The following is a 24,639-nucleotide window of genomic DNA, read 5'->3' as shown; positions in this document are numbered from 1 at the left end:
GATGGTTAAATGGGCAAATAAACAGCCTGTGGCAACACAAGAGTGGATTTTAAGGTTACTGCTTAGCAAATTTCCATTAGGTGAAGGTCAAACTACACATTGTAGGAAGGATATGCTTAGTGCTTCCATGCTTAGTTTTATTTCTCCCTCTCTCTTTTACAATAGAATAAATAGCAGCTGTTCCTCCCTGCAGATTGGGACCCTGGCATGGTCGGGGTCAGTCTTACCACTCTGCAACAGTCTGATATCCCCACTGCACATTGAGGTTGAGACAAGTTCGTCTCTGGATGCTGCCAGCACATCTGTTGGCGACTCATGAGCAGGCCTTCTCTGTAGTCACTCCTGGGCTGTGGGATGCGCTCCCTATAGATTATTCGTGGCTTAACATCTCTAAGAAAAGTAAAGTGTGCCGTCAAGTCGGTGTCGACGCCTGGCAACCACAGAGCCCTGTGGTTGTCTCTGTTAGGAGGGGTTTACCATTGCTCTCTCCTGCACAGTATGAGATGATGCCTTTCAGCATTTTCCTATATCGCTGCTGCCCCATATAGGTGTTTCCCATAGTATGGGAAACATGCCAGCTGGGATTCGAAGAACCAGCAACCTCTGGCTTGCTAGTCAAGTCATTTCCCCACTGCGCCATTAGGTGGCTATCAGCCTTTAATAGAGCTCTTAAGTTACATATTTTTAGCCTGGCTTTTAGTAATCTTTGAATATTTTAAATTGTTTTAAATCATTATGATTTTAATAGTTTGTTTTATTGTGTTTTAATTGTATTTATTGTTGTGAACCACCAGGAGCTTTGGAGTCAGGCAGCATATAAATAAAAAAAAATAAATAAATAAACTGTCCCTCCATACCAGCCATCTGTCAAGAAAGAATGGCTCCCAATAATGAATGGGAACTTCCCCCCTTTGACAAATAGCTTCACAATGAGGGGTCTTGTCTGGATTGAGGTTAAAGGCCCTTCACACCCAGCATTGTCCTGATCTACAGGGGGTGTGATGCAACTGCTGTTTACTGTTTAAAATTTTTTTTTACTGAAATGCTCAACAGGTGCTCCCTGAAACGAGTAGTTTTGGCTCTGAGGTTCACCTCATGCTTACAGTTAAATCGATAACAGAGTTGAAGAGCAAGCATTTCTCTCCTCAGAGGAGCCCACTCTTCTGTGTTTTCTTCTGTATGAATCGTTGTTCCAAGCATATCTTATTTCCTGACTGGAAAGAGGCAAACACAGCACAGTGACTCACACAGAGATGCAGCCTCTACCTCCTCTGAGACAGGTAATTTTGGTTCATCTTTATACCAGGAGTACTTGAATGGCCGATCCAATCGGTCTCGATGCAGAAATGCAACAGTTTATCCATCCTGAATGGAGGCGGGAGGCGGGGTGGTGGTGGTGGAGACAAAGCCAGAGCAGTGATAGACTATTGCCTTTGTTGACGAGGCTTTGGGCTCTGAAATCTTCTAATTCTTTAATACTCACAAGAGGCTGGACTTTATTATTATTATTATTATTATTATTATTTACATTTATATCCTGTTCTTCCTCCACGGAGCCCAGAGCAGTGTACTACATACTTGAGTTTCTCCTCACAACAACCCTGTGAAGTAGGTTAGGCTGAGAGAGAAGTGACTGGCCCAGAGTCACCCAGCTAGTCTCATGGCTGAATAGGGATTTGAACTCGGGTCTCTCTGGTCCTAGTCCAGCACTCTAACCACTACACCACGCTGGCAGTCATCCACAGTGCCTAAAGAAGGGGAGGCCAAGCTGAGCTTTGTGGCTTGTTGTTTTTTGAGTGAACCATGAGTTGGATGGGAGATATAGGCACTATTTATCCTACGGCCAGCACTGGTTATTTCATGGCTTTCTGGGCACACATCTAGGGAGGAGAGCTGGTCTTGTGGTAGTAAGCATGAACTTTGCCCTTTAATAACCAGGGTCTGCCTTGGTTTGCATTTGGATGGGTGACTAGATGTCAGCACTCTTTCTCCTTAGAGGAAGGGGCTATAGCTCAGTGGAAGAGCATCTGAAGGTCCCGTTCCATCCCTGACATCTCCAGTTGGGGTTGGGAGATACTCCTGCCTGAAACTTTGGAGAAGCCACTCCCAGTCAGTGTAGCTGACTGAGCTAGATGGAGCAATGATCTGACTTGAAAAAAGGCAGCTTCATATGTTTGTATCTGAGGAAATATAGGAACATAGGAAGCTACCTTATACTGAGTCAGACCATTGGTCTATCTAGCTCAGTATTGTCTTCACAGACTGGCAGCGGCTTCTCCAAGGTTGCAGGCAGGAATCTCTCTCAGCCCTATCTTGGAGAAGCCAGGGAGGGAACTTGAAACCTTCTGCTCTTCCCAGAGCGGCTCCATCCCCTGAGGGGAATATCTTACAGTGCTTGCACTTCTAGTCTCCCTTTCATATGCAACCAGGGCAGATCCTGCTTAGCTAAGAGGACAAGTCATGCTTGTTACCACAAGACCAGCTCTTGACATATTATTAACTTTTTACACAGAACAAAATTAGTCCTTCAGGACAGGAGGAGAGAGCTAGACTGAGCAGTGAGACATATGCTCTTGATCTGAAGTTGTCTATTATCAGCCTCATATTTGGTGGGTTAGTTTATAGCTAAAAGATATTTTAAAAGATATTTAAACAGATACTTATAACAGATTTTTAAAAATAATGCTGCGTTAATGAATTGCACAAATAATGTTATGTACACGACCCACATTCCGATCCGAGTGAGAATGGTTGTGATCTCACAGACTTACAAATATTCATACCAGCTGACATCCTGACTAATGAAGCATGCGTGCAACAAAGGAATCTCATGTGCAGAGGGTCTGTTCCAGACTAAAGCAGCACAGAAGCTCATGCGGGGCGTGGAGTGGATTATTGTCAACCTCTCCTTCCCTCTAAAGCACTCTGTGCCACATGAAAGTCACTGCGCTCACATGTGGGGATGTTGGGCACCATATTTTTCTTCAGATAATCTTATGTCCTACAGCTTCTGTGACAAACACCCAAACTGCTTTTAAAACTGATTTGATGGATTGATTAAGTGCCGTCAAGTTGTTGTTGACTCTTAGCAACCAGGTAGATAGATTATCTACAGGGTGTTCTGTCTTCAACTTGGCCTTTAAGGTCTCTCAGTGGTGCATTCATGGCCAAAGTAATCAAGTCTGTCCACCAAAATGCTGGTTGTCCTCTCCTTCTCTTTCTTTCAACTTTTCCCAGCATTATGGATTTCTTAAGGGAGCTGGGTTTTTGCATAATGTGTCCGAAGTACGATAGTTTGAGCCTGGTCATTTGTGCCTTGAGTGAAAATTCTTGAATGATTTGTTCTACGATCCATTTGTTTGTTTTCCTGGCTATTCATGGTATCCTCAAAAGTCTTCTCCAGCACCAAAGTTCAAAAGCGTCAATACTTTTTCTATCTTGCTTCTTCAAAGTCCAGCTTTTGCATCCATAGAGTGTCACGGGAAAAACCATTGTCTGAACGATTCTAATCTTTGTCAGTATAGACACTGGAGGGAGATAATTAAAACAGCTAGAGTTCAGCTGTAGGAACTGCAGAACAGAAACTTGTCCAAAAGTGTATGGTATGTGTGGTGCTGAATTTCTGGAAAAGAGAAACTGGTACTCAGATCTGTCCGGTAGTAATCCCCTCTGAATGATATTAAGAGGATGATGCATGTCACATTTAGGATGGAGAAGCTTTTTTAAAAATTTGAGCTCATTCACACAATCAAAAATTGTATTCTACCCAGGTTTGGGAGCTATGTGTGTTCCCAGTTTTCAGTTGTATGGAAGTAATGTAAGAGGAAAACCTGGGTAGCTTTTCCTCCTACCTTGCTTCCACACAACCAAAAATTGGGAGCACACACAGTGCCCAAACCCGGGTAGAACATAGTTTTTTGATTGTGTGAATGACCTCATTGTCTTTTTCTTAGATTGAATCACCATGCAGTCATTGTGTAAGCCATTTCACCAACTCTGCATCTGAATGCCTGTGACTGACTAGGGTGGTTTTTGCGCAAAAGCAGTCACTGGTAGTTTAGGTCCAACCTAGACAAGATTTGATAAATCTGTGACAGGATCTCTTGACACTTTTATTTGTTTCTTAGAAGTAAATTGGATCAGGACTGTGCTGTTGAAGGATTTATTTAAGCTCCCCCGCCATCACTTTATTTTCCTTATCTCAGCCCTTAGGTGTCCCCCAAACCTATTTTTCTACAAGGGAAAACATACAGGCATAATCCAGACATGTACATATAGCAAGACAAGCAGCAGTTTGAGGGTGTGGGGTGACTGTGATTAGGGGAAAGGATTAGAAATCCACCCCAAATGCTACAGTCTTGCTTTTAAGGGGAAATAATGTTGGTTTTAAATTATTTTAATGTGTAAATGATTTTAATTATTTAATTGATTTAGTTTGGATTTTAGTTGTTTATTGATTTTGTTGTAAACCGCCCTGAGCCATTTTTTGGAAGGGCGGTATATATATAAAATAAATAATAAAATAAATTTTAAGAAATAGAAATATCAAGCAATCCATGACAATCTTGTCTAGTTTGGCCCTTAGTGCCTAGCTATGTGAAAAGCCTGTTGTTGTTGTTGTTCTAAATAAATGATCAAGAGCTGGCAGAAGTGCACCTGGGTAATTTTGGAGCTTGGACCTGAGCCTTTTGGAAGGGCAGTATAAAAGTTTTAATAATAAATAAATAAATAATAAAATAAAGGCCTTTGAAGGCTGCCCCCTTGCCCCCGCCCCCACTGCAAATTAAGCATCATCCCCCTACACACACACACACACACACCATGACACATACATTATTTTTAAAACGTGGGTTCTTTAGGCCTCAAACAGCAACTGAACTCACAAGAATGTAAGACTATAAAACAGGTCTATTTAGCAGAAACATTGCAACATGCAACTCAACATATTCCCATTCCACATATTTCTTTCCTCACTCCCTGCTTTGTCTCTAAAACAGAGGTCATGCTTGGCTGCCCAGAGCAGTGTGGGCTGGCAGCGTGGCGTGGTGACCACACCACCCGAGTCAGATGAACGAGGATTTGGAGGCCCCCAGGGAGTGTGGAGGCCCTGGACTTTGGCCCGGAAGACCAGGGTTAAGAGCGCCTGTGAGAACAGGGCTCATAGAGGAAAAGTAAATGGCACTTGAAATAGCCCACCGAAATATAGTATGAATCACCCTCCACTTGAGCAAAGAACAGGATTACTTTTTATCCATTCAGGGTGTTAACCTCCCCCCTTTTCTCCTATGAGCCACCTGGATGATCCAGAGTTGCAGTCTTAGAGGGGGGAAATATAAAAGCTAGCCTTGCTCATTTGGTTTTGTCTATCAATTCATCTAAAAATATATGCAAAGTCAAAACTTCTGTTACCTAAAATTAAGGCCAAACAAAGAACAAAACTCTGTGGCAGATATAACCCACTCAGGCTATACAAAAATGAGTTGGGGTTCTGTCTTAAGGTGGATGTTACAGAGTAGACCACAAGACAAAGACTGGCACACCATCTGGGTCGCTGAGGACCACTGAGGGCCAAGCCACATCACAAATGAATATGGGTTTTATACCTGTGTAAATTTCATGTATTCCCCAAAGTATCTTGGGAGTGGTAGTTTGCTGAGATTTCTGTAGCTTGCTGAGATTTCCTCAGTCTCATCCTCACAGAACTACAGTTCCCAAGGGTTCCTGGACTGTGATATACCTTTCATTCCATTGTATGGCTATGCCCTCAGGGTAACATGGACATGGGCTTTTGTCGAATCTAACCTATGTTGTACTAAACTCTGCTAAATAAATATCTCTAAAGTTAGCCTATATTTTGAGTAATGTCACCAATGCACCTTATTTGCAGAGATGTTCCTGGTAAATATTTGTCCCCTATCATTTTGCCTTTGGGGGATGCCTTATTGAAAGTTTTAGTAGGAGCTGCTAGAGCTGTTGTCATCCAGGGTTCAGTAATTGAATTTCCAGTTTAAATCCATTTTAGTCCTGACTGCTGATTTGTCTTACTTTATCATATCTATTACCTGTTTTATCTTGTCTTTCAGTGTGTCTTCTTGTATTTTACTCTGTATTGTGTTTTTATTGTTTTGATAGTCTTTTTTACTGTTTTATTGATGATGCTCTGTTTTATGGTTTTATTATCAGCCGCCTTCAGCAGCAGTGTGCTGGAGTGGTGGGAAATAATAAATATTCTAAAGAAATAAATTCAGCTTCTTCCCCCATCTCTGAGTGGGGTGCAGATACATCTTGTCTCTAGCGTACCTGCATGTAAATATATGAAAATATTCTTACAGGAACATAAAGGCACTATGTTGTTCACTGACTGATGTCTCACAGCTACAGCTAGTAAGACTTATTTTGAAATCTTACGGAGTACAGATAGTAGAGTTATATTTTTCTTGCATAACTTCAACTGAAAAACAATTTATTGGCTTTCGAATCAATTAAGTACAGACTACTGTGGGGGTTCACAATCTTATGTCCCCAGATGTTCTTGGACTACAACTCCCATTGTCCCCAGCCACAGTGGCTGAAAGCTAGGGCCATTGCACTTGTGGATGATGGGAGTTGTAATCCAACAGTATCTGGGGGCCCAAGCTTAGGAATGCCTGGGCTACTGCATAATATGTAGTAGACAGGCATGTGGGTGATAGTGAGGGTTTAAGCATTAATCCTTGGTATGAGAATAGTGTTACAAATATGTCCCCATTCTCATTTGGGAAAGGTTGAAAGGTATGCCAGTGTAAAACCAGGCATCTTTTGTTGGTTGGTTGATTCATTGGTAACGAAAAGCCCTGCATCTTTCCAGCTAGTATTAGGGCACTTTTCAGAATTGAGGTAGGCAAGACAGGCAATAAAATTTGCAGCCTTTGGGCTGCAAATTAGTTTATTGCCGGAGTGTAGGAGTACAATAACTCTCCCTTTCCAATGACCTTGGCATCCTAAGCGGCTTCTTACGACATCACCTTAATACTATGGCTTAGGAGAGGCTCAATTAATTTAGAGCGTGTGTGTGTTTGTGTGTGTGTGTGTTCAGCCCCACTATCATTGCAACCTTAACATAAATATAAAGAAGGAAAGGAACCAGCTGCCTCTCATGCAAAGTTCTTTGAATATTACTGGGCATCCCCTGCCTCCAGCCACAGAAGCATTGGGCACAAATATGAAATCCATTCCTGAAGAGCCAGTCCAGATGGATCATATTGGACCTCCTGAAGTCTGCGCAGGTCTTTGCTGCTTCTTCTTCCTGTTCTTTGTAGCTTTGCTGTAGTCCACATCTTCCTGGGCATGTGGCTGAGTCTGTACTCTTTTAATTCATACTCTATTGGATGTTTGTTAAGGGTATTCTGAAAAAGACTAGTGTGGGATTGGGATATTATATCTAGAATGTTGTTCCCACTTTCATTTTTTCCAGCTTTTGAATGTCCGGAAGGAGAGAGAGAGTTTCTGTTCCAATTGAATAGTATGCATTTGTGGAATGTGTTTGGGAATAATTTCCATGCATGGCAATCCATGTAAAAAATATATTGCCAGAACTTGATCAAGGACGATTCCATGAACTGGAACTATCTAAGTATCCAGCTGCAGCTCATAGGATCATCCTTCAGCAAGCTGTGTGGACAAAGCTTTCTTAAAAATTATTTTTCATGCATGCATCCAAGGAAATCACTCCAAAATCCTTCCCCTAACTGCAAAACATTACATCAGAAAGGGGCTCAGAGAGGGAGACAGAGAAGAGAACAGCCAGAAACAGGGTGGGGATTGGAAGGCATTTAAGAACATTGTTTAATCTTTGCTATTATGTTGAGGCCATAAAGTCATTTCTCTTGAGTATGATCATTTCAGAAGGAGGAGCCCTTTTTAGTTTCAACTGAAGGCAAGCAGCAGCTTTTCTGTTCCTTCGGTATAATTAGAAAAGCTGGACAGGTGGCTGTAGAAAAAAGGGTTGTAAATCCAAGCCAAGCTGTAATACTATTAATGGCTTAATTCTGTTTAATAAGATGGGTTTGTTTCAGCAACTTGCAGGGCTGTAAACAGCTGTTCCTTTAAGTGGTAATGAGAAAAACAAAGCATGCATTATAATCTTTTGGGGTTTTTTAATGTGTCTTACTTGTGTTTGTATTAGCATGTAGAGAAAGAAACTCTCTTTCTGTCTCTGTGTGTGCATGTGTATTAGCACTTAGTTAAGGAAATCTAATCTAGATTCTTAGTCTTAAAAGGCCTAAAGGCCAGGTTTCACGCTGTGACTAGTCTGTGCAAATTAAATAATTTGTCTTTTCCCATAAATTGATGCTTCAAAAGGTGACGCCTGACTACACATTCTATATATTCAAGCAGATTTAAGAGGAGTTCATACCACATTTCTTACCACCAACATGCTGATTTTCTGGAAATGCTAGGCTTTCCTTTCTAGTCTTGAGAAGACCTGACTCCAACACAGAAATCTCATATTATTAATTGAGATAAGTGAATACTCCCAAGTGATAGAGCAGCTGACATTTCCTTATCTCATCCATCCTCACAACAGTCCTGTGGTGTAGGCCACCAACATTTCTATTCTAGGAGAGGAACAGCTGCCTTGCTCACTGAGACACTAGCAGACCCTAGCTGGCAATTTGAACCTACGACTTCTGGTCCTTAGCCCACCATTTAATTCTACACTGATATATCTTGCTAGGTTTCTGTTTAATTAAATAAACTATCAGCAGATTCAGCACTTAGAAACAAAGCAGATGTGAGAGGGTGGGAAACCTAAATATAACCTAATTTTAAAGTGTTATTAACACTTTGTAATAAAGTATATAAAGTGGGTGCTGTGGCCCTATTTAAAGAGCAACAGGCATGTGCAGGTAAGACGTTCTGATCCTTTCTAGTGCCAGCTAGAACTGGGGAAAGTGACCTCAAGAGGCTGGGTGCAGAGAGGTCCACTACAACCAGGGGAGGGTTTAGTATCTTCAACACACAAGCTTCTTTTGCTCATAAGATAGAAGCACCCACCCACAGACATACACTTCCTGCTGTATGAACAATGGGGCATACCCGCATTTAAAGAGCCTTCACATGTAGTTCAGCCAGCTGAAAAACTGAGTCTTCAGAAATATGGTTTGCAGGTTTACATTGAATGTTCACTGGAAACAGGTAGCGAGAAGCATTTGTATGAATTCCAAACCTGATCTTCCTTGTCAAAAATTAGATTTTATTCAGATATTCTAAAATCCTACTTCTCCAATAAGGTTGTTGCTCTAATTGCTAATCTTGCAATAATTACTCCAATATGCAACAAAAAGTACTCAATAGTAATTCATTCCAATCACCATTCTGTTTTGGAAATGTATTGAGCCTTTGTCCATTAAGTTGCCCATTTCAGGGACAACAAGGGTTTCCTGAGACAGTCCACAATATGCTGTGACATGTATCATTGGATATTCCCTGTCTTTAGAAATCAGAGATTTAGGTTATAGGTTTTTAACAAGGGCTTCATGATTATAAGCATTACAGGTTTTGTTCTGTTTTTTAGCTGACTTTTTAGTAGGTTTATGAGATCACCCAGCATTGTGTGTGTGTGTGTGTGTGTGTGTGTATCCTCCATCAATTCCACAATGCCTGGACCAATACGAACCAAATTGGGTTCCTAGGGACACACAGGGACACCTCAATGGCATCGTTTGTGATGATGTCATCCACCCTGATTCAAGATGGCGGAACACAAACTTTTGAGGTGCAAGTGGGCTAATTTGTGAACTGCCTAACCAGTTTGAACCAAATTTGCTACAGCTTGAGGGACACATAGGGATGCCGCAATGGCATAGTTTGTGATGATGTCATCCGCCCCAATCCAAGATGGCAGATGTGAGAACGTTTGAGGCGCAAGAAGACTAACTTGTGGACTGCCTAACCAGTGTTCTCTCTAATTTTTTTTCATCTGTGTGTGGAATGAATTTTGTTCTGGGTGGCAGTATCAAGGCAGTGTGCGCGCACATACATTCAGAGTGGGACCTTCCTGCTTCAACCTGTGTGGGATCTACAATGGACTTATCAGACATCAAAAAACATGTGAGCGTGCACACATGCATATGCCTTAGAGGGACCACTGTGCCTAACCAATTTGAATCAAATTTGGTAAAGTTGTAATGGGTGATACAAAGAGAAACCTCAGTGACATGGTCTGTGATGATATCATTCACCCCAGTTCAAGATGGGGTACACGTGAACATTTGAGGAGCAATTGGGCTAACTTGTGAACCTCCTAACCTATTTGAACCAAATTTGCTATGGGTGTAGGAACACATAGCGACACCTCAAGGGCATAGTTTGTGATGATGTCATCCACCCCAATTCAACACGGTGGATGTATGAACATTTGAGGTAGAAGTGGGCTAACTTGTGAACTGCCTAACCAATCTGGACCAGATCTAGTCCAGTTGCAGGGATAGTGAAAGGAAAATAGGCAGGTTAGTTCTTACTAGAACAATGTGTTTAGAAACTTTGACAGTATCAGAAGGGGGTATGTTTATTTTTCAGTATATTCAGTGTTACTGCAGAAGAAAGATAGTGTTGGCATCCTGACTAATGAGACACTGGAACTTGTGCAGGAGCTGGGGGAGAATTTCAATGATCTCTCTTTATCTGTCTATCTATCTATCTATCTATCTATCTATCTATCTATCTATCTATTTAACATATTTCTATACTGCCCAAAACTTGCGTCTCTGGGTGGTTCCCCAGAGTACTTTGCCCTCTGAAAATATTCCCTTGAGGGTTGCTGACATGGGGGTCAGAAATCCTCACATTATACAGAGGAAGGAGATGAGATAGGTAGTTGAGGAAGGCAGGGATGGATTAAAGCATAGGCAATATAGGCACTTGCCTATGGCGGCAAATTTTGAGGGGCAGCAAATCTTGGGGGGAGGGGGAAATTAAAGCTGTTTTTAATACCTTTTAAAATCACTGCTGCATGGTGGCAGCGCAACAGAGATGTGGGCAAGAACTCCTAGTGGGCCTGCCTGCCTCCCAAATCATGACAGGCCGGGCTGTCTTCTCACACGGGGCAGAGAGGGTGGCAAGAGCTCCTAGTCCCATGGCCCACCTGCCTCCAAAAGTACAAGTTAGGCTGTTTTTAGCCCCTTTCAGGCTTCTGCTCACACACATGTGTGTGCAATGGGCCGAAAACGGCCTGGTCTGTCATTTGGGAGGCAGGTGGGCCCATGGAAGGGATTCTCCTCACCATCTCCACCACCATTCCACCGTGCTTGCAAAGACGGCCTGACCTGTCATGATTTGGGAGGCAGGGGGGCCCACTAGGAGCTCTCGCCGCCACCACTGCTGTGCTACCGCTGTGCAGTGGCATTTTTAAAAGGTATTTGCCTACAGGTGGCAAAAAGTTTAATCCGCCCTGGAGGAAGGCCCAGGTGGGAGAGGCTCAGCATAGGGACATGGGCTGCTAATTCTGATTGGAGCTATTCCCATAGATTTGTTTCCCAATTTTTTCACAATATTTTTCACAACCTCAAGCCTCTGATCTGTCCAGAACTGCTTTCAGTAGTCACCTGTTGATTGATGTCAGTTACCAGAGACTCTGGACCAGTGTTGCAAACTTTAGCCCTCTTGATGATGTTGGCTTGCAACTCCCATCATCTCTGACTGTTGGGCACTGTAGCTGGGGATTATGGGAGTTGTAGTCCAACAACAGCTGGAGGGCTGAAGTTGTGCAGCCCTGCTCCAGACCAGTCCTGGAGGGCTGGAAACCCTAATGGGACAAGCAGAGAAGTGAAATGGAGCAGAAAAAGCCTAAATTTATTCCAGTGGGAGCCCCTGTGAAAAAAGGAGGAGTTGCATGAACGGCAGGAAATGTAGCTAAAGATAGGCTGGGGCCCCCATACGGTCCTTTGTACAGTTATAGAATGTGACCAGCTAGCAAATATGATAGATTATAATGGGAGATCATCTCGATCTATATGTCCCTCTGCTGCAAACACACTCCCATTTTCCTGACTCATATATAGGAGTGAGTGGCTGATATATATATTCACTTTATTTAGCAGGGGGAGAATAACTGGCCCTATCCACCCCCAGCACAGTACAGTGGTCCCTCTACTTACGAAATTAATCCGTTCCGAATGCACATTTGTAAGTCGAAAAGTTCGTAAGTCGAAAAGCGGTTTCCCATAGGAATGCATTGGGAACAGATTAATGCGTTCCGGAGCCTAGAAAAAAGACCCAGACCCCCAGTAAGGCTTGCAAACTGCACAGGGACATTTCTTTTCAAGAATAAACAGGCAGTAAACAGGCAGGCAAGTCAAGGAAACCGCATGTAAAATTTGTAAGTCGAGGAAACCCCATCTAAAAATTTGTAAGTCGAGGAAACCCCATCTAAAAATTTGTAAGTCGAAAAAACCGCATCGAAAACCGGATCTAAAACTGCCGTTTGTAACTCGAAAAATACTTATGTCGAGTAGTTTGTAAGTCGAGGGACCACTGTACTTCCAGTGACTGTTGCTGGTGTCTGTCTTATGTTTCTGTTTAGATTGTGAGCCCTTTGGGGACAGGGATCCACCTCATTTATGTATTATTTGTCTGTGCAAACCACCTCGAGCCATTTTTGGAAGGGCGGTATAGAAATCGAATGAATGAATGAATGAATATATAAACATATAGCTCTGGCAAAGCCTCTGTTTCTGTTAATTCTGGGTGGGGTGGTTAGAGAGTTGGACTAGGACCGGGAAGACTTGAGTCCAAATCCCCATTCAACCATGAAACTTACTGGGTTACTCTGGGCCAGTCATGGATCTCTCAGCCTAACCTACCTCACAGGGTTGTTGTGAGGATAAAAAATAACCAAGTACACCACTCTGAGCTCCTCGGAGGAAGAGCAGGATATAAGTGTAAAAATACAATACAATGCAATACAATACAATACAATACAAATAAATAAATAAGCAAGCAAGCTCTTTGTAGGCCTCTCAGCTCAAGACACAGCAACATGTGCTAGGGAAGGATCTTTGGGATGATGGGCCTGCCCTGGCAGGCCAGATTAGGTCTCTGAGCCTCCAGTTCCCCATGCTTAAATAGGACTTCAGAACTATTTGGGTCCAAAGAACCCATACTGCCCCGTCTCCCAGAGCTGCCTCGCCCTGACAGGGGCCACCCCGTGTGCCTCCTCCTGCCTCCCTTCCTCCATAGGCCAGCTCGTGGCAGCGTGCAGTGGTGCTGCCCATCCCCAACGCGGTACGAGGCACTCCTGCTGCCATTTCCCAGGCTCAGTCGCTAACCTGGTCGGAGTGCAACTGGAGGGCAGGGGCTGGAGTGTGGCTGGCACGTCACCGGGGAGGGAGGCCAGCGGGGTAGCAAAGCGGGCGGCAGAGGGAGCAGAGTGGTGGCAGGATGATCCAGAGTTTGCACCCAGGCTGCCTTCAAGCACGCTACGCCACTGTAAGCAAGCAAAAAGGCCCATTTAAAGTAGTGATTCTCTTATATTTAGCAGCGGGAGAGCAACTGGCCCTATCCAACCCTTGCACAGCACTCCTCCAGTGCCTGTTGCTGGTGTCTACCTTATGTCCCTGTTTAGATTGCGAACACTTTTGGGGAACTTGTTTTCTCCCCAGTGTAAACTGCTTTGAGGACTTTTGTGTAGAAAAGCTGTATATAAATATTCATCACCATCATAAATTATGATAAATTATTCATAATAATAATTATAATAATGTGTGTGTTGATTGGGAAGGTGAGAGCCATGCAGCTTTCTTCCCACCATCTGGGTACACCATGAACTAGAGATGGACACACGCGAGGCTTGAGATCCCACCATGGGTTCTCCAGGATCCACATGGGTGAGCGACGAGCATACTGCTGACTCAAATCTATGAACTGTCTGAGGTTTCTCAAAACGCATTTGTCGGCAAATCCTGCCTGAGTTTGGAGTCTGTAACAAATCCCAAACCATAGAAGGGTTGCTGCATGTATTGTCCTTGGCTGGGTTACAAAATGCTTTGCAAATGACCCCTGCTTATAAATCAGTTATGTGTTTGGGCCTACGTCAGAGATGGATTATATCAGCAGTCCTCCAAATGGCCAATATTGCATTATTTTTGCATCAAAACACTTCTCCTGGGTGGCCCTCTATAACAGATATACCAAAACAGAACCCACCACAAACTATGATCTGAAAGTATGCATAGGCCTCCCAAAACTAGAAAAGCAACAGAGAATAGAAACATATCAAACCTCTGAACACCATAAAATCTGTAGATGGAAGAAATATTTAATAAAGAGCCTTCGCTAAAACATGTAGAGGCTGTTCTCACAACACGGCCGCCTGGGTTACCCCAGTGGCTCTTGTCATCCGCAGGGCCGGGAGTGGAGGACTGTTCTAGAACATACTAGCCCTGCTCTTTAGCTGAGGTTAAACAAACCTCAGCAGGCATTTGTCTGGGCAATTGCCAGCTGGCTAAGAGGTTTCCTTGGCCCACTGCATTTTCCAGCAGCAAGCTGGGGTGCGGGGGTTTAATAGGGCCAGGCAGGCAGTCTCTCCACTCAGACAAATCAAATGGTGCAGCCTCTCTTGGACTGTACCACGTCAGACAACAGGTGGGAAAATCAACACGTGAATTCTTCTCTGTGTAAAACAAAAACCCCAAACCTACCCTGCATGAAGAAAAGTAGCATGTCATGAAGGAGGACTGCCATTAGGGTACAGAACAGAAGAGTTTGTGAGAACTCAGTGTGAACTTCTTGAAGGTGCATTTAGGGCACAGGCTAATTTGGATTCAGATCTTGTCAAGTTGTCTATGCTTGCTGCCATAACCTTGAGGCTTGTCTGCTACATTAATTTCTTCGTGTGGTAGTCCTTAAAGTCTATGAACTGGGAAATGCAAGTGAAATTGGATCAGGTCCAAGGCCCAACCAATCCAGCATCATGTTTCACATAGCAGCCCACCAGATGCCTCTGAGAAGCCCACAGGCAAGAGGTGAGGACATGCTCTCTCTCTTGCTGTTGATCCCCTGCAACTGGTATTCAGAGGCATCGTGCCTCTGAGACTGGAGGTGGCCTATAGCCACCAGGGTAGTAGCCATTGATAGACACGTCATCCATGAATTTGTCTAAGCCCCTTTTAAAGCCAGCCAAGCTAGTAGCCATCACCACATCCCGTGGCAGAGAATTCCATGGATGAATTATGTGCTGTGTGAAAAAGTACTTCCTTTTGTCAGTCCTAAAATTCTTGGCCTTCAGTTTCATGCAATGACCCCTGGTTCTAGTGTTGTGAGAGAGGGAGAAAAATGGAGCACTGTCCACTCACTCTACCCCAACCATAATTTTATACATCTTGAATATGTCTGCTCATAGTCACCTCTTTTCCAAAGTAAAGAGTCCCAGATGCTGTAGCCTTGCCTCATAAGGAAGGTGCTCCAGGTCCCTGATCATCTTGGTTGCCCTCTTCTGCACCTTTTCCAGTTCTACAATGTCCTTCTTAGATACACATTTGCCATTTTGTTGCCCACTCACACAGTTTGGAGAGATCCTTTTGAAACTCCCCACAATCTGTTTTGGTTTTCACTATCCTGAATAGTTGAATATCATCTGCAAATGTGGCCATTTTTTAGTACAGAGGATTTAGTCATTTTTAGATATTCCCTCCACATGTTCAATTAAAATTTGGAGTGGGAACAGAATAATGTCCTGTGAGAGCAGGATCATGACCCCAGCCCTAACACATGTATGTTCAATGGAAGATCTGAAAAGGGCTTCTCACATGCAGACATCTGGAAAGGGCTTTTGTTATTCAGGGAAGCATGAAGAATATATATGTGACATTTTCTTCCCTTTTTCCATTGTTAACTGTCCTGATCCTTTACCCTTCATAGCAAGATTTACAAACTGCATAGGTCAAAGATGCAATGGGTTGGATGCTGCTTTAAACCTTGTGCTAGAAAGTGAAAAGTGTAACATTTGTGTGAAAAGCTGAACACAATCCAGGGGGGCTCTTTTGTTTGCACGACAGCTTGTGCAAAAGCCTGTGAAACTTCTTGCTCAAGCAGAATCATGACAATTGCTGTTTAGCCTGTGTTATGTTGCTTCCGCTTGCAAGTTTTTAGATACAACCCAATGTTTTGACTCACTTAGGGCCCAACTAGATGCTATGGGAAATGTGTGGCTGCTCCTGAATCATATCCCACCCCCACCCCACCCCCACCCCCCGCGCGCACACACACACACACACACACATGTCCCCAGTATGTCTGGAAAAAGAAATATATAACATGATGAGGTAATTATGTGCAGTTTTCCCCACCCCCTGCATTTATTAGCCAATGAATTGGAATGGGACTGTGGAAATGATTATGTCACATGATGATGTCACATCCCATTTTTCTTTTACAAGGCTTTACTGAGGAAACATGTGCATGGATTGTCAGAGGCGATATCTCCTCCATAACACCCTTAGACCAGTGTGAAATTGGCACTTGGAATCTGAGCTATACATAAAAATAAGAACAGTCAATGAATACACAGCTTTGTGTTATTCTGCATTTACTGAGATGAGAAAGAAGACTGCTTAAATGGCAGACATAGGGTTGCCAGGTCTAGATGGTGGACCTGGCAAAAAATCCATCACCAGAAAAGAGGAAATGGAAGACGCTTTTCACCAGAAAAAGGTCTCCAAAAAGTCTCCACTTTGCATAAAATTTGCATTTGTTTATTGATATTATATATGCATATTTTGATAAAAATGGATAATTTGAGAATAAATACAGCTCAACACTGTGAAGCTGATGACCAGGTGAGCTGTATGTCTGCTCAGTCTGCTGTCTAGGTGCAGAGTTCTCAGGGTCCCTGCTTCTTCACTGTAGATAGATTCATCTCTCCTTGTTAGGTTTACCACATACACAGTCGGCTTCCCCCCATGGATCACCCAGCTTGCTCTCTCCAGCCAGGCAAGCAACTCTACCTCTTGACTTGAGGCAGGGCAGCCAGGTACCTTCCAAGCCAGCCTCTTCACATGCTGGCACAGTAGTCCATGCACGGTCTCCTACTCGCTTGTTCTCTACGACTACAAACATTTATATACGGCTTTTCAGCAGAAGGTTTCACAGTGGTTTTCACAGAACGTGTCAGACTCCCAGGGGACGAGATGGGCTCCTAGTCCTTCTTGAACTCCAGAATGACAGGAGCACCCCCCAAAAGGTCAGCTTCAGGAACAGCCGGAGAGGAGGCTAGCTTGTCACCTGAGTCCTCCTCCTGGCTTGCTGCATTCAGCCAGTTCCCTCTCCTGGAGAACTCCTGGCTCCCATACCCAGAAGCAGCTCCTCATCATCAGCTGCCTTGTCTTTAAATGCCCCAGTGCAGAGCTGACAGGGCTTAAAGCCGACTTCCTGCCCCACCCCCTTCCTGACCTTGCTTCCTGTTTCCTGCCCCACCCAACCTAGAGCTGTCTCCCTGGAGCTGTTTCCTGCCGCTCTCCCTGCCTTGCCCTCTCAACCCCACTGGGATCCAACCAGCCTGGGCCTTTCTCATCCCCACTACCCCCTAAAGGAAACAAAAGCCTCAGAGGAGGGATGCCACGCCCTTCTCCAGCCTCCACAGGGTCACCCAAGCAACCAGATAACATGGCATCCCAACCGAAAGATAAATAATAAGATGCTCCCCTGTCCCTAAAGGGCTCACAATCTAAAAGAAATGCCAAGTAGCACCAGCATCAGTCACTGAAGGGATGCTGTGCTGGGGTTGGATTGGGCCAGTTGCTCTATCCATGATAAATAGAAGAGATTCGCCATTTTAAAAGGTGCCTTTTTACTCAGTCAGCACGGGTAGCTGCTGAGTAAAGTTAGTTAACTAACTGCTAACTTCTCACTGCCACCACCACTGCGACCACATGAAGGAAGCCAGCTGCATCTGCCCGGCCCACCTATCCGTGCCCCTGCAGTCCATGGTTCTGCAACCTGCCACTGAAGTAGAACCTCCCCTCTGGCTTCCCTATTGGATAAATGGTCAGTAGGAAGGGGAAGGAGACAGAGGAAGAGAAGCTGCTCCTGAGAGCAGAGTGTTCTGGGGGAATAAAAAGTTCCGGCTGTTCCCCAGGACTCTGGGCACCATGACACATGCAAAAAAGGTCATTTGGTCCCCAAAATATTGGCATGTCCTCTATAAAAGTCCCTAGTTGGCAACCTCAAGCAGGCAATGTGTCCAAAACTAGATTCTAATGGGATTTTTCAGAAGATGGTGATTCCTAGAGGGTTTTCATTAAGCTCTGTTTTTCAAACATATGGCCACGGCTAATTTTTAATAACAGGCACAACTGTAAGGAGAGCCTTAGCAGGCAGCTGAGATCAGCAGAGAGAGACAGAAGAGAAAAAGAGAACAAATCTACGTTCATCTCAATACTATCATCTAACATTGGCGTGTGTGTGTGTGCGTGCTGGGGGTGGGTGTTTACCACCCATAGTTCCACATGTTAGACCTCCACACTGCTGTCTCTGGTCTTCCTTGCCAAGCAGTGATTATTATAAATATGCATAAATCTCTTGCCTCATGCATTATTCACAACACATTCAAATATTTTAAGAAGTAGGCCAACCCACTGCAAATGTGAAATACAGAGAGAGGGTAGTAGCAAGTCTGGAAAACCTGCTTTTCAGAAGAATTTATCTAAATCTGCTCCCTTTCAGTGCAGTAAGTGCCCATATAAAAGGATTGCCACCTTTCTCCTCCCCTCCTTCTGTGAATGAAATGGTCTGATTTCTCAGATGCATTCTCCTACTATGCATTCTCCCCCTCCCCACACACACACACACTGTGCTTTGGCTCCATTGGTATCAGTTGCTATGCTGTTTCTACAACAAGCAGTAATTGCAAAGGATGAGATAAGCTACCTGTGCATGCAGCCTTTCGTTATAACAGAGCTGTGAGCGTGAATTGTCTTATGTTAATTGGTACCTTTGTGCCTAGAGTATCATGCTGCAGGCATTACACCCCCCTCTAAAAAGGATGCACATGTACATACCACTGCCATCCGGTTTCCCAAATCTTCACAAATGATGAAGCTGAGCCATTTTTATTTTTATTTTGCAATGGAAAAGAAAAGTTCACTGGCTAAACAGCAATGGACTAACCCTGAATTGCACCAGAACTTTATTCTCCATGAATATGGTAATTCAGAGTAATGAAAATGAGTGTTCTTGTGACAATTACATTCTCCAGCTAATTGACTCCAGAAGATAGCCTGTCATTTCTCATTATATTTTTTCCCTAGGCAATCTTGCATTTTTCACTGTGAGATTATCCAGATCCTAAAACAGTTTCAGGGCATTTGTTGAAATATGATTCGCTGGGTGCTGCAATCAAAGAGAAGCATCTGCTAAATGAGAGAGCCCTCACTTTGAAAATTCAGGTTCTAGTAAATATTACCATACATTGCGGAGTGGAGGGAGGCCTGAATTATCTGGAGCTTGTTGACCCTGGCACCTTTTCTTTGCCTCCCCTACTTGGCTGAAAGTATATGACTTGGTAAATCCAAGGGGCTGGGATGTGGAGAGTCTTGCCTTAGGCAAATAAGGGGACTTGATTTGCATTTCTCCATTCCAACATTTCTCAGATGAAAAGAGGGACACTCCTGTGTATTTGTAACATCCTTTTTTTTTTTACACCAAGGATAGCTACTTGAGCATTCTCCACACATCCACATTACACATTGCTGAATGCTCATCTCTGTCGACTGTACTTGTGGCCCAGGCTATGATCTGAAGGCACATGAGACCATTCTAAGCTGCCTGCTTAGGGACTGCCTAGGAAATGTATATGAACTGCTTTGAGCTCTTTCAGAAGAAGAGCAAGGTATTGCATAGTGAATTTACTCTGCCATCACCTGTTCTCTTCTGATTTCAAAGCAAAGAATCACAGAAGCAGAAGGGCTGTTCACACAATCGGCAACTGGGTAGGACAAGTGTCCCACCCAGCTTTGGGAACTGGGCATGCTCCCAATTTTTGGTCATGTGTGAGTGAAAACCTAGGTAGGCAGCAGGGAGCTTGATCATCTGCAAGGCGTCAGCTGGTTAGGATGAGCACACTGTTGTATTCTAGCCAGTATCTTCTATGTGTTGTATTTGAGAAGTTTGTCCTAGTGAGGATCCTATAGAACAAGGTTGCCCAACTTCAGCCCTCTTGCAGATGTAGGACTACAACTCCCATAATCCTTGTCTGTTGGCCAGACAAGCTGGGGATTATGGTAGTCCAAAATCAGCTGTGGGGGGCTAAATTGTGGCTACCCTTCTGCTTTGGAACACTCTCCCCCCCCATTCTTTCAGCCCCCTCCCTGGCTGCTTTTAAGGCCCTTCTTAAGACCCACCTGTTTCGCCAGGCATTTGCCCTTTAATTATTATTGTTATTTTAATTAATCGGTATTGAATGTTGGGGGCAATATGCTAAATCATTGTAAACCGCTTAGAGAGCTCTGGCTATAAAGCGGTATATAAATGTAAGTGCTATTGCTATTGCTATTGGTATTGGTGTTGTTGTTGTTGTTGTTGTTGTTGTTCACCGCCTAGTGTCTTTGGAGGAGGCAGCATATAATTTCAAATAAATAAATAAATAAAAATAAAATAAAATAAAATAAAATAAATAGAAATAATTGAGCAGGCCTACAGTAATGAGTGTGGGGTTTGGAGTCAGAAAAGAAAAGGGAGGGAAAGGAGGAGAAAATGGAGTTGTTTCTGAACACACTCTAGTTAAGATTACTTTGTACTTGTGAGGGGAGCAGCTGTAAAACACACACACTCTACTCAGAGTGTTGTTGGAGAGGACATCAGCATCAACTCTCAGCATTCATACATTTGGAACAGAGTTAAAGTGTAGCACTGCCCCCTTTTCTCTCTGCCCACTTCAGTCTCTGCTCCAAGTGTGTCCTGATCGGTGGATTGATACTCTTACTGATCCCGCCAGTGGCTAATGCTGGTAACTACCTTGCGTTTCTTGTAAACCGCTTTGAGAACTTTGGTTGAAGAGCGGTTTATAAATATTCTTTGTCATCATTGTCTTACAGAACTCCCCTTCTTTATTCTCTCTGTTCTTCTGCCTTTCTGATTATTCAGAAAGGCTGCTAACTGAGCAAAGAGGCACCTTTTTAAGGCCTGGTGATTCTCTTTATTTAGCAGGGGGAGAGCAACTGGCCCTATCCAGCCCAAGCACAGCATCCCTCCAGTGGCTGTTGCTGATGTCTATCTTGTGTTTATTTTTAGATTGTGAGCCCTTTGGGGACAGGGAACCATCTTATTTATGTATATTTATGTATTATTTATTTTTCTATGTAAACTGCTTTGTGACCTTTGGTTGATGGTTTTTGCTCACCCATGACCAAAAATCAGAAGCCAGCACACCTGTGTGAGAGGGGAGCTGGTGGGAGAGGAGAGCTGGTCTTGTGGTAGCAATCATGACTTGTCCCCTTAGCTAAGCAGGGTCTACCCTGGTTGCATTTGAATAGGAGACTAGTAGTGTGAGCACTGTAAGACATTTCCCTCAAGGGGTGGAGCCGCTCTGGGAAGAGCAGAAGGTTTAAAGTTCCCTCTCTGGCTTCTCCAAGATAGGACAACAAGATTTTTTTTAGGACAACAAGGTTTTTTATCTCCAAGATAGGGCTGAGAGAGATTTCTGCCTGCAACCTTGGAGAAGCCGCTGCCAGTCTGTGAAGACAATACTGAGCTAGATAAACCAATGGTCTGACTCAGTATATGGCAGCTTCCTATGTTCCTCCCCAAACCACCCAGTTATGGACTGTGTGGACAGCCCTATAGAGTCCGAATGGGTCTTGTAGGCCATCTAGTCCAACATCCTGCTGCATGAATAGCTTTATTGCGATCATTGATCAGACATACATACAAGTCAATAATACTAAATTCAGATAAGTATGAGGTAATACAAAGTACACCAACACAGAAGCCTTTTATAGCAGCATTAAGAAGCAGAGCCAGAAGCTAGCTGGTGGTGGATCATGATAGCAGCCTCACAAAATTTGGCAACATTGTGGGTGATAGAAGGCTTCTACTGTTAACAGTGTACCCCTGTTAACTGAACAAAGAGGTACCTTTCAAAGTGGTGATTCTCTTACATTTAGTGGGGGGGGGAGCAACTGGCCCTATCCAAGCCCAGCACAGCATCTTTCTAGTGGCTGTTGTTGGTGTCTACTTTATATTTCTCTTTAGATTGTGAGCCGTTTGGGACAAGGAATCATCTTATTTATTTATTATTATAATTTTGTTTAAACCACTTTGCAAACCTTCTTTGAAAAGTGCTATGTAAATATTATTTATTTATTTACACAGTCAGACAGTTGTTATTGACTGGTTTGTTTTATCCAGACATCGAGTCCTTCCCAAGGACCTGGGATGGCTAAATTTTATTGTCAATGTTATTGCTGTTGTTATAGATATCATCCCAGAATATAGGCTGTTCCCAGTAAAGTTGCTTTTTGTAATTGGTTGATGGTGATTTCTGTGGCCGCTATGGTGTTGAGGTGCTCTTCAATGTCTTTTGGAACTGCTCCAATTACCACTGGGATTATTTTGGTCTTTTTCTGCCACAGCCTTTCAATTTCAGTTTGTAGATCTTTGTATTTGGTTATTTTTTCTATTTCTTCTATTCTGCTATCCCCTGGTACTGCTATGTCGATTATTTTAACTTGTTTTTCTTTCTTCTCGACTACAGTGATATCTGGTGTATTGTGTGGCAGATGTTTGTCTGTTTGTAGTCGGAAGTCCCATAATATTTTTGCATCTCCATTTTCTACCACTTTTTAAATTTCATGGTCCCACCAATCTTTGGTTACAGGTAGCTTGTATTTTTTGCAGATGTTCCAGTGTATCATCCCTGCTACCTTGTCATGCCTTTGTTTGTAGTCAGTCTGTGCGATCTTTTTACAACAACACTTTCTTTGAAAAGTGCTATGTAAATAATAATAATAATAATAATAATAATAATAATAATTCAATTTCTATACCGCCCTTCCAAAAATGGCTCAGGGCGGTTTACATAGAGAAATAATAAATAATTAAGATGAACTCGGAGAGTGACAATAGCGAGCTATCAGGTTCCCAGCTCAAGTCACCAAGGCTCTCTCTTATGATCTCCGAAATGGAGCATAAGTCGTTCAGTCCAACCTCCTGCTCCAACCTCCAGAACTAGAGCATCCCCAACAGTCTACTCTCCAGTCTGTGCTTGAAGACTCCCAGGAAGAGTGTCCATCCACCTTACCTGGCTATTTGCTGTCCTTAAAGGGAAGCACTGTAGAGGCATTCTGCTCAGGCTGAGACTTTGCTTGGGCAATAATAGTCAGTACTTCTAACTACTGACTTATTCTCTAGTTAACATAAGAACATGCCCTGCTGGATCAGGCACAAGGCCTATCTAGTCTAGCATCCTGTTTCACACAGATGCCTACGAGAAGCCCACAGGCAAGACGTATGTTTATGCCCTCTCCTGCTGTTGCTCCCCTGCAACTGATTTTGAGAGGCATCGTGCCTCTGGGGCTGGAGGTGGCCCACAGGCACCAGACTAGTAGCTATTGATAGACCTGTCCTCCATGAATCTGTCTAAGCCCCCATTTAAAGCCATCCAAGCCGGTGGCCATCACCACATCCCATGGTGAGGAATTCCATAGATTAATTATGCACTGTTGCATTCCATAGATTAATTATGCAAATTTCCTGACCCTCAGTTTCATGGGATGGCCCCTGGCTCTAGTTTTGTGAGAAAGGGAGAAAAAATTATCTCTGTCTATTCTCCATTCCATGCATAATTTTATACACCTCGATCATGTCTCCCCTTAGTCTCCTCTTTTCCAAGAGCCCCACATGCTGTAGCCTAGCCGCATAAGGAAGGTGCTTAAGACCCCTTGGTCCTGGCTCTCACTTGATGATGAGCTTGTATGGATAATGTGAAATAAGCGAGGGGTTGCACCAAGAGCATGCCCACCATGATATCAGCAGAGGATCATGTCCTGACACACTACTGGTGCATCCCTTTATTATGTGAAGGGGCTATTCATCAGAATCACCCCCCTCAACATGTGCTCCAAATACCTGTTTAAACAGACCCTTTCCTTGTCATGTACTGGCCTGATGACAACGTGTTGTTCAGCTCTTGATGGTATCCTGTTGTAGGCTAAGCTGGAATGACTGCCAAAGAAAGGATGCCAGACCACCACTAACCCTGGACAGTTCTGAGTGCAGGGAGTCTGCACCTTGGCAAGAGCTAAACAGGGCCACAGGAGATGGGGTAATGCAATGAGGTTTTCAATGCTTGTAACCTGTACAGCAGGAAAAGAAATCTGCTCTTTATATTGTTCAGGATGGTGCTCAGTATATTTAAAATATACTTTTCTCCGCAATAAGTGAGTGGTCTGCATTATTTAGTTTATAGAGAACTGTGACCTTCATGAAGTAACCTCAAAATATTCCCTTTTTGGTGTTAATCTTTAATCACAATCCATTTAAGTTTTGAATAAATGGTTCAATAAGAAAAAGAATTAGTCAAAAGTTAGAATGTGTTTAATTTACTGGGTTCCTATTGAAATGCCAATGGATGTGTTATGTGTTCGCCAAAAATCAGCATCAATCATT

General features: G+C 43.4%; 1 protein-coding gene across 1 annotated transcript in view; it reads left to right on the top strand.

The window, feature by feature from the left end:
• EML1 (EMAP like 1) overlaps window positions 1-24,639 on the top strand; it is a 212,178-nt gene that overhangs the window by 54,126 nt on the left and 133,413 nt on the right. The gene's annotated exons all lie outside the window — the stretch shown is intronic.

This window comes from Hemicordylus capensis, chromosome 1 (genome assembly GCF_027244095.1).
Source record: "Hemicordylus capensis ecotype Gifberg chromosome 1, rHemCap1.1.pri, whole genome shotgun sequence".
In the NCBI taxonomy this organism is placed as follows: Eukaryota; Metazoa; Chordata; class Lepidosauria; order Squamata; family Cordylidae; genus Hemicordylus; species Hemicordylus capensis.
The sequence above is the reverse complement of the archived record's forward strand: the minus strand, read 5'-3'. Positions and strand labels throughout refer to the sequence as shown.